Consider the following 8,880-nt stretch of genomic DNA (forward strand, 5'->3'; position numbering starts at 1 on the left):
GAATCGAAAGAGATGGTTGTGAGGATACAGTACAGGCAGTTATAATATGTGTTTGCAGTTCTTTTTTTAATTAAGTACAATTTAAAGCCAAACAATAATACAAGATTTGAGTCCCAGAATATAGACCTTTACTTCTCCTTCCTGACTGAAATATTGTCCAAGGGAAGTTTTCAAAAATATTTTTCTAACAGCACCTGAGAACAAGTGAACCTGAATGTGTCATTTCTATATTAAGCCAGAGATGATTGTAGAGTATGCAAAAGATTGAAAATCATTGAATAGCAATGTTTAATCGATTGAAGAAGTAACATGGATAGAATAAGTGGTTTGTAATCAGCTGCTGGTGGAAAGGTTGGCAGAGTAACCCACCCAGTGGCTCTACAGAAAAGGCCTGTCTATCTGCTTCTGTAAAGATTATGGACAATAAAACCTTATGGAACACAGCTCTACTCTGTAACACATGGATTTGCCATGAGTCAGGCTCTGACTCAATGGCAGCTAACACCAACAATAACAGCAATTGACTTACACCACACTCAAAATAGAATGAAAATTATATATGAAAGTATTGGAAATAGGGCATGAAGAAAGAAAAACTTATTTGGATTATATTTAGTGTGAAAGCAGTTTGGGGATGATTAATTAATTTCCTAATTTTCTCTGTGATATCTTTGTTCCTAAGGTTACAGATAAGGGAAGATGTTAAGGAAATTCCTTAATCACAAATGTGATCACAATTACAGGATGTAAGAATGTCATATAATAAACTAAATCAATGGTAGATGTGCTCTTTATAATATATTAATTTCTCACAAAAAATGTAATGTTCATATTTTTTAATCAAATATAAAAAATAACATTGAAGGATTAAATAATTTTTCAGGTCAAACAAAAAAGTAAGTGGTGAAGGCCTGTATCAAACCTAGGTCTACAAATAGAACATGGGTAAAACCCCAAAAAGAAAACCTGTTGCAGTCCAGTCAATTCCAACTCATAATGACCCTAGAGGACAGAGTACAGCTGCCCTGTAGGCTTTCCCAGGAGTGGTTGCTGAATTAGAACAGCTGACCTTTTCATCATCAGCCATGACTCCTAACCACTGCTCCACCAGTGATTCAGAACATGGGTGATAAAAAATAAATTTTTCCTTGCATTGGCAGAAAGCAGGAAAAATTATGCAAACTCTTTTTTTATCTATAAAATATTTTGAAAGCAATAAAACTTTGTATACATACATATATATATATTCATATATATGTATATAAACCCTAACCAAACTCATTGCCATCAGTTTGATTCCAACTCATAGTGACCCTATAAGACAGAGTAGAACTGCCCCATGGGGCTTCCAAGGAGCACCTGGTAGGTCCCAACTGCCAATCTTTTTGTCAGCAGCTAAACTCGTAAGCACTATGCCACCAGGGTTTCCAATATATATATATATATATATATATATATATATATATATATATATAATATACACATATGTAGATAGATATAGGCACCCTCAAAGTGTCATCTTTGCTTCTCAACACCTTAAAAAGAACTTTTGCAGAAGATTTCCCCAATGCAATCTGTCATTTGATATCTTTACTGCTGTTTCTATGGACATTGATTGTGGATTCAAGTAAAATGAATCCTTGACAGCTTCAAACTTTTCTCTGTTTATCATAATGTTGCTTATTGACCCAGTTGTGAGGATTTTTGTTTTCTTTATGTTGATGTGCAATCTATACTGAAGGCTGTAGTCTTTGGTCTTCATCAATAAGTGCTTCAAGTCCTCTTCACTTTCAGCAAGCAAGGCTGTGTCATCTGCATAAGACAGGTTGTTAATGAGTACATGTCCAAACTTGTTCCCACACTCTTCTTCATTTCATCCAGCTTCTCAGAATTTTTGCTTGGTATACAGATTGAATAAGCATAGTAAAAGAATATAACCCTGATGTACAAGTTTCCTGACTTTGAATCACACTTTATCCCCTAGTTCTCTTCAAACGACAGCCTCTTTCTGTCATTAGGTTCCTCATGAACACAATTAAGCGCTCTGGAAGTCCCATTCTTCCCAGTGTTATGTACATTACATATACATGTACATATAAATATACATACACATATACACACACATATATATCAAAAGGACAGCCATCCACTCAATTCCCACCCATAGAGACTCCATAGGACAAAGTAGAACTTCCCTATATGGTTTCCAAGGCTGTAAATCTTTACCAAAGCAGATTGCCACATCATTCTCCTGCAGAGTGGCTAGTGGGTTCAAATTGCTGATCTTTTTTTGTTTGTCACAGAATGCTTTAACCACTGCACTAATGGGTCTCATACACACATACACACACACAGGTGTGCACATATATATATAGTAATCATATATAATTACCATTTAAAATTAATAATATAAAGTATATATTTATTATACTTTATGTATATACCTATATAAATAAACAGTTGGCCATCCATATCTGCGGGCTGCACATCCACAGATTTAACCAGCCAAGATTAAAAGTATTTGGAAAAGGAAAAAAAAAAAAAAGCTCCAAAAGCAGAACTTGAATTTGTCACACTCCAAGCACCATGCTGAATCCATGTGAAGGAACTGATGTGTAGGCATTTCCCGATACAGCCTCCCACAATTTCACAGTCTTCAGTCTCTCGCCAGCACTTGATATTTGAGCATTGTTCGCCTCTTATTTTTACATTATTCCCTAAACAGTACAGTAATGTATAACAACTATTTATATAACATTTTAACATTACATAACTATTTACATTACAGCATTTACATTGTATTAGGTATTATAAGTAATCGAGCGATTACTTATACACAGGTGTTTGTGTATAGGTTATATGCGGATACTGTGCCATTTTATATAGAGAACTTGAGCATTCACATATTTTGGTATTTGTGGAAGTCCTAGAAACAACACCCCATGCATACTGAGGGGACACTGCTTAGTTTTAATTAATGCATATTGCTAACTTGGTTTTTACAAATGAGTGCCACAACTGTATGGACCCTCATGGAATGAATGATATAGTTTACAATAAGACATATAAAACATTATTATACTACAACTGACTAAATTAAATCAGCCCAATTAAAAGTTGTTATTGAGGGAGGATGTTGCACAACAAAATTATAGAATTACTAATGGAATGATTTGCTCTCTGCTGATACATTTATTACTTATAATTTGAGCAGAAAGTTCTGACAATATTACTAGTGATCTTTAAGTTGGAAATAATTGTCACTATATGGAAAGACAAGGCAATTTAGTAATCTAGCTCTGATATAACTAAAGTGCTATATGCATATACCTTATCAAAGAGTAACTTATTTTCTCACCGTCTAGGAAGCTAGAAGTCCAAATTTAGAGTGACATCTCCAGGGGAAGCTTTCTCTTTCTGTAAGCTCTGGCGGAAGATCATTTTAATCAATCTCGTTTGGTATAGGAACTTCTCAGCGCAGGGACTCCGGGTCCAAAAGATGCGGGCCCCTTCTATTCTTCGTTCTTTTTGGTAGGAATTCTCCCTGTCTTTCTGCTTATTTCCCTCTTTTATCTCAAAAAGATTGACTCAAGATACAACCTAATGTTGTAGATTGAGTCCTTCATCATTAATATAATAGTCCCTAATCCTGCCGTTTTAACATCATAGAGGTAGGATTTACAACACTTAGGAAAACCACCAAACCAAACCCACTGCCTTCTAGAAGATTCCAACTTATGGGACAAAATGCTGGACAATCACACAATATTAGGAATCATGGCCTAGCCAAGTTGACACACATTTTGGGGAAATGCAATTCAATCCATAACACAAGTTATACTGAATGTTACACAACTTTTGAAATTTAATTAAAAATACATAAGAAAGCAATTTGTACACATTTAACTGATTCATTAATTAAGTGAATTATTTACATAGCAATTTTCTCAATGCCATTATGACATCTTTGTTCCTTAGACAATATATCATGGGATTAAATATAGGAGTTAGGATAGTGTAGAAAAGAGAAAGCATTTTGCCAGTCCCCACTGAGTGTGTGGTGTTGGGTCTTAAGTATGTAATAATGGCTGATCCAAAGAATAACACCACAACCATAAGATGGGATGAGCAGGTGGAGAAGGCTTTGGCTCGACTTGTGGCTGATGACAGCTTCAGGATGATGCACATGATTTTACTGTAGGAGCCAAGTATCCACAGAAATGGAACCATGACAAATAACAGAGCAATTATGTAGACTAACATCATATTTACAAAGGTGTCCCCACAAGCCAGCTTGAGTACTGGGAGAATGTCACAGAAGAAGTGGTCGATTTGGTTAGATCCACAAAAAGGCAGAGAAAAAATCTGATAAGTCTACACTATCGTAAATGGGATTCCAGTGGTCCAGGTCACCAACTGGATACAGACCCTGCGGTTCACAACTAGAGGATAATTCAGGGGGTTACAAATGGCTACATAGCGGTAATAGGCCAACACTGCCAGGAGCAAACACTCTGTACCTCCGAACAGAAGGAAAAAGCACATCTGTGTAGCACAGGCAACTAAGGAAATTCTTCTTCTCTGGGTTCCTAGATTCATCAGCATTCTGGGGAGAGTAGCTGTTACAAAGCAGATTTCCAAGAAGGAAAAATTTGCCAGAAAAAAATACACAGGGCTCTGGAGAGCAGGATCTATTTTTGTTATGAGAAATATGGTGCCATTGCTCATCAGGATAATGATATAGATGATTAGAAACAATCCAAAGAGGAACCACTGGAGATGGGGTATGTCAGCAAAGCCCAAGAGAATGAATTCCATCAGTTCAGTTAGATTTTCTTTTGGAGGCTTTTCTTGATGATTCATCTGTGGAAAATGTAAATTTACACGAGCATTTCCTTTACCTTCCTGTATCTCTTTGCCTCTTCTCTAAACTGTATGGAGGTGTCTGCATTGGATTTTACGATCATTGCAATGTTTGCACTTAAAAAATGACACTAGTTATGTATGTCCCACATCGTCCTGTTAAATCACAGTAAACAGCCCTGTCACACTTATTTTAAGATCATTTCTTTGTACTTTCAGAACACAGCCCAGGGTAGATCAAGCTATACCTGACTCAGCACAGGCACTGGAGCAATTGGCAACTGCTGGAGATGGACACTCAGCTTTGCCATCTAATCTCACTTCAAGTTAATCACAGGTCTTGGCAATCCTGTTGTACTTCTCTATGCATTTTCTCAGTCAAGCTTCTCAAACACTCTATCATAAACTGTGTTCTCACATACATTTTCAACTGCCTATTTCACAGCTTCATTCTCCCGTCACTTGACAATTTTGCAAATAAAGGCTCTTATATAGTTCATATTAGATGGTTTAGAAAGAAAATCAAGAGAGTATTTCATTTTACATAGGGGAATAAAACAAATATCTTTTGGTAGGTTATTAAGTAGGTAAGATAAGAGGATTTTATTCAGGGAAATTGGCCTGGGAACATTGATTCAGACATAAACAATAAATGTAGTCACCCTGGAAAAACAGGGGTAGCACGGAGAGCTTCTGTTACCTGTGTGTATGTGTGTGGGTCAGGAGGAGGAAAGGTATTGGTTGTTATGTTATATCCTTTGTGCTGTATGCAACCGTTACAATTTTTGTTGTTACTTAGAAAATAGCACTTTAGATAACTTTCTACACTAACTTTTCTTTTATGTAAAGATATTGAGACTCATTAACAAAAAACCAAACCAAACCCAGTGCCGTCGAGTCGATTCCAACTCATAGCGACCCTATAAACCCTGGTGGTGTAGTGGTTAAGTGCTACGGCTGCTAACCAAAGCACCGACAGTTCGAATAACTCAGGCATTCCTTGGAAACTCTATGGGGCAGTTCTACTCTGTCCTACAGGGTCGCTATGAGTCGGATGAGTGTGAGACTCACTAAGTATGAATAATTTGACCAATTTTCACATAGCTTCGGTGACTTCAAGTCAATATATCTTTTTTTAATAGACTTGAGTTTGACTCTTATTTCCATGATTTATTATCTTTGTGATATTAAGCAATTATTTAAAGTCTATGGTGTACTTCTTTGTGAGAATTAAATGTGATATTATTGGTAAAATTTTGCACCTACTTACCAATTTTAAATTGTTTACTTATTAATTATGGTTCTATAATTATAATGATAGCATGTTCTTTAAGCCTATAGCCCCAGGATTTAACAGATTGCCTAGTAAAGTAGGTATTTGATGAAGTCGTTGCCAGTGGCTTTGTCGGCAGTTATTTTTCCCACCACTCCCTTTCATCAGGATCAGGACAAGGACTGGTCAGTGAAGCTCCTGAGGTACAAAATTTAAGGAGGCACTCAGGGCCATCCTTGTACTTGCACAATCCTGAAAGTGAAGGCCTCCTTAAATTTTATAAAAGTCAAAGTGCCTCTTACCCTGCTTTTCATCTCTCCATACTAATGTCCACTAAACAAAGCAGAAGCACTGTGCCATGGTTAAAAAAAATCCAAACTCATTGCTGAGGAGTCAATTCTGAGTTATAGTGACCGTATAGGGGGACAGAGTAGAACTGCCTGATACGGTTTCCAAGGCTGTAAATTTTTTCAGGAAGCAGGCCATCATGTCTTTATTCTACGAAGAAACAGTTTGGTTTGAATCCTGGCCTTTTGGTTAGCAGTCGAGTGTTTAACCACTGAGCACCAGGGCTCCATGTCCATGGTTAAAGAACAGTACTTCCAGATGGGCTGTAGTTGAATTATAGCTCCAACAACAGCTACCTGTGTGATGACTTTGTGCAAGTTAATTAATCTTCCAGTGTTATGGTTTGTTCGGCTGTTAAATGGCTAGCAACTACAGCAACATTTAGTGTTGTTATGCGAACTAAATCATTTAATATATGTAAAACACCTTGAAGAAACCCTGACATTTACAAAAAGCTATTATTATTGTTATCAACAGTTACTTATTATTATCATCCATTTATTATCATTATTAAGACAAATTTTAATTTATTCTTTTGAATTTTACTCAGTATACTATAGCACATGAAGAATACTCTCTTTTTCTTTGTATCACTGGATTTTTGTGGGAGTGTAGTGAGATCTTAAAAGCAATTATCGAAGTGTAACAAAACTCCAAAAAACATTCAACTCTCAAGTTGCTATTTCACCATGAATTCTGTCAATATTTGGGTTTATATCATTACTTCTACTTTATGGGCTCTAACACCTGTAGTACCCATCACTGCTCAGTCTTTAGTATTGCAATTAGGGTAATAGCCTTTGTACGCGTTTTCTTTTTCTGATACTAAAAGATCTGAGAGCTAAAGGCTGTGACTATTTTTCTACTTTAAATCAATATAGATCCTAGAAAATGGGTGTACATCTAATATGTTACTCAGGATTTGTTTCTGAACTGAAACAAAGGATATTATTAAAATGAAAGCATCACTCTTAAGAGGGGGAAAAGAATTCAAACTCGCAAGAGAGCAAAAGAGCCAAATCTTTATGCATTACTTTATGAATGACAGCATTTAATTAAAAATAATTTAATTCTTGTTAATTGAATGCACTTACTTTGAGTGCTAGATGAAATAAAATTTCTAATTTTACACACTCAACTTTTTTGATGACGGAATTATCCATGTATAACATTAAACATGTAAGGTTTGTCTATGTTTTTCTCAAGAGAAAAGGGTTGAAAGCGCAGAGATTTACCTTGTGTGTCCACCCAAAACTATATGTTACTCTTCTTTCTTGAAAATGTTTAACTTCTTATTACTTTAAGGAAAATAAAACTTAATGTTACCTTTTTTTTTTTTTTTAATTTAAAATCTAAGCATCCATTCCCTGGAAAAAATCCAAATAATTAAGGAATATGTAACAATATTCTGAAGGGGTTCTTGTGGCACAGCAGCTAAGTGCTTGGCTGATAACCAAAAGGTCGTTGGTTCAAAACCACCAGCCACTCTGTGGGAAGAAGGTGTGGCAGTCTGCTTTCACAAAGCTTTATAGCCTTTGAAACCCTACAAGGCAGTTCTACTCTATCTGATATGGTCCTTATGAGTCAGATTTCACTTGAAGGAAATGGGTTTGGCTTTGGTTGACCATATTATGATTCAGATACATGTTTATCACTGTCAATATCCCCAATCTACTTAAACCTTGGCTACATTTGTATTTTTGATTTGTTAGAAACATAAACTCTGAAATTAATTTGAATAATAGTATGAACTTGAAACTTTACATTATTTTATGAATTCTTTAGCACAAAAATATTATTTTCCTTAAAATAAATGTTTATTGGATTCCTAAATGTTTGTAAATTTATTTCATGGATTGTTTTACTTTAAATATCTTTTTAAAATATCATCAGAGCTAAAATACATAAATATAATGCTCATTTGCAACAAAGTCTTTGCTAGAAATGAAGTTTGCCTAGAATATTATTTAGCATTCTTAAAAAACATAACAATTTTCAAATGTTCAGCATTTCAAAGTAATTTAATATCACCATTTAAATTCACTGTTTACAGTAAATTATATTTAATAGAAGAAAAAGGAACTGCTTTAATATAATAGCACATTTGATACTCTATGTAATTATCGATTTTAATAATATCATGATCTAAAGTCAAATATTGATATAAAACATTTCGTATTTACCTTTCTTAGTTTGAAAAATAGGCCTGGGTGCACAGTGATTAAAGTGCTCGGCTGCTATCCAAAAGGTCTACAGTTAGGACCCACCATCTGCTCCATGAGAGAAAGTTGTGGCCGTCAGCTTCCTTAAAGATTGATGACATTGAAAACTGTGTGGGGCAGTTCTACTCTGTCCTGAAGGGTCACTCTCTGTCAGAACCCACTTAACAGTACTTG

Source organism: Elephas maximus, chromosome 7, assembly GCF_024166365.1.
Source record: "Elephas maximus indicus isolate mEleMax1 chromosome 7, mEleMax1 primary haplotype, whole genome shotgun sequence".
Lineage (NCBI taxonomy): Eukaryota > Metazoa > Chordata > Mammalia > Proboscidea > Elephantidae > Elephas > Elephas maximus.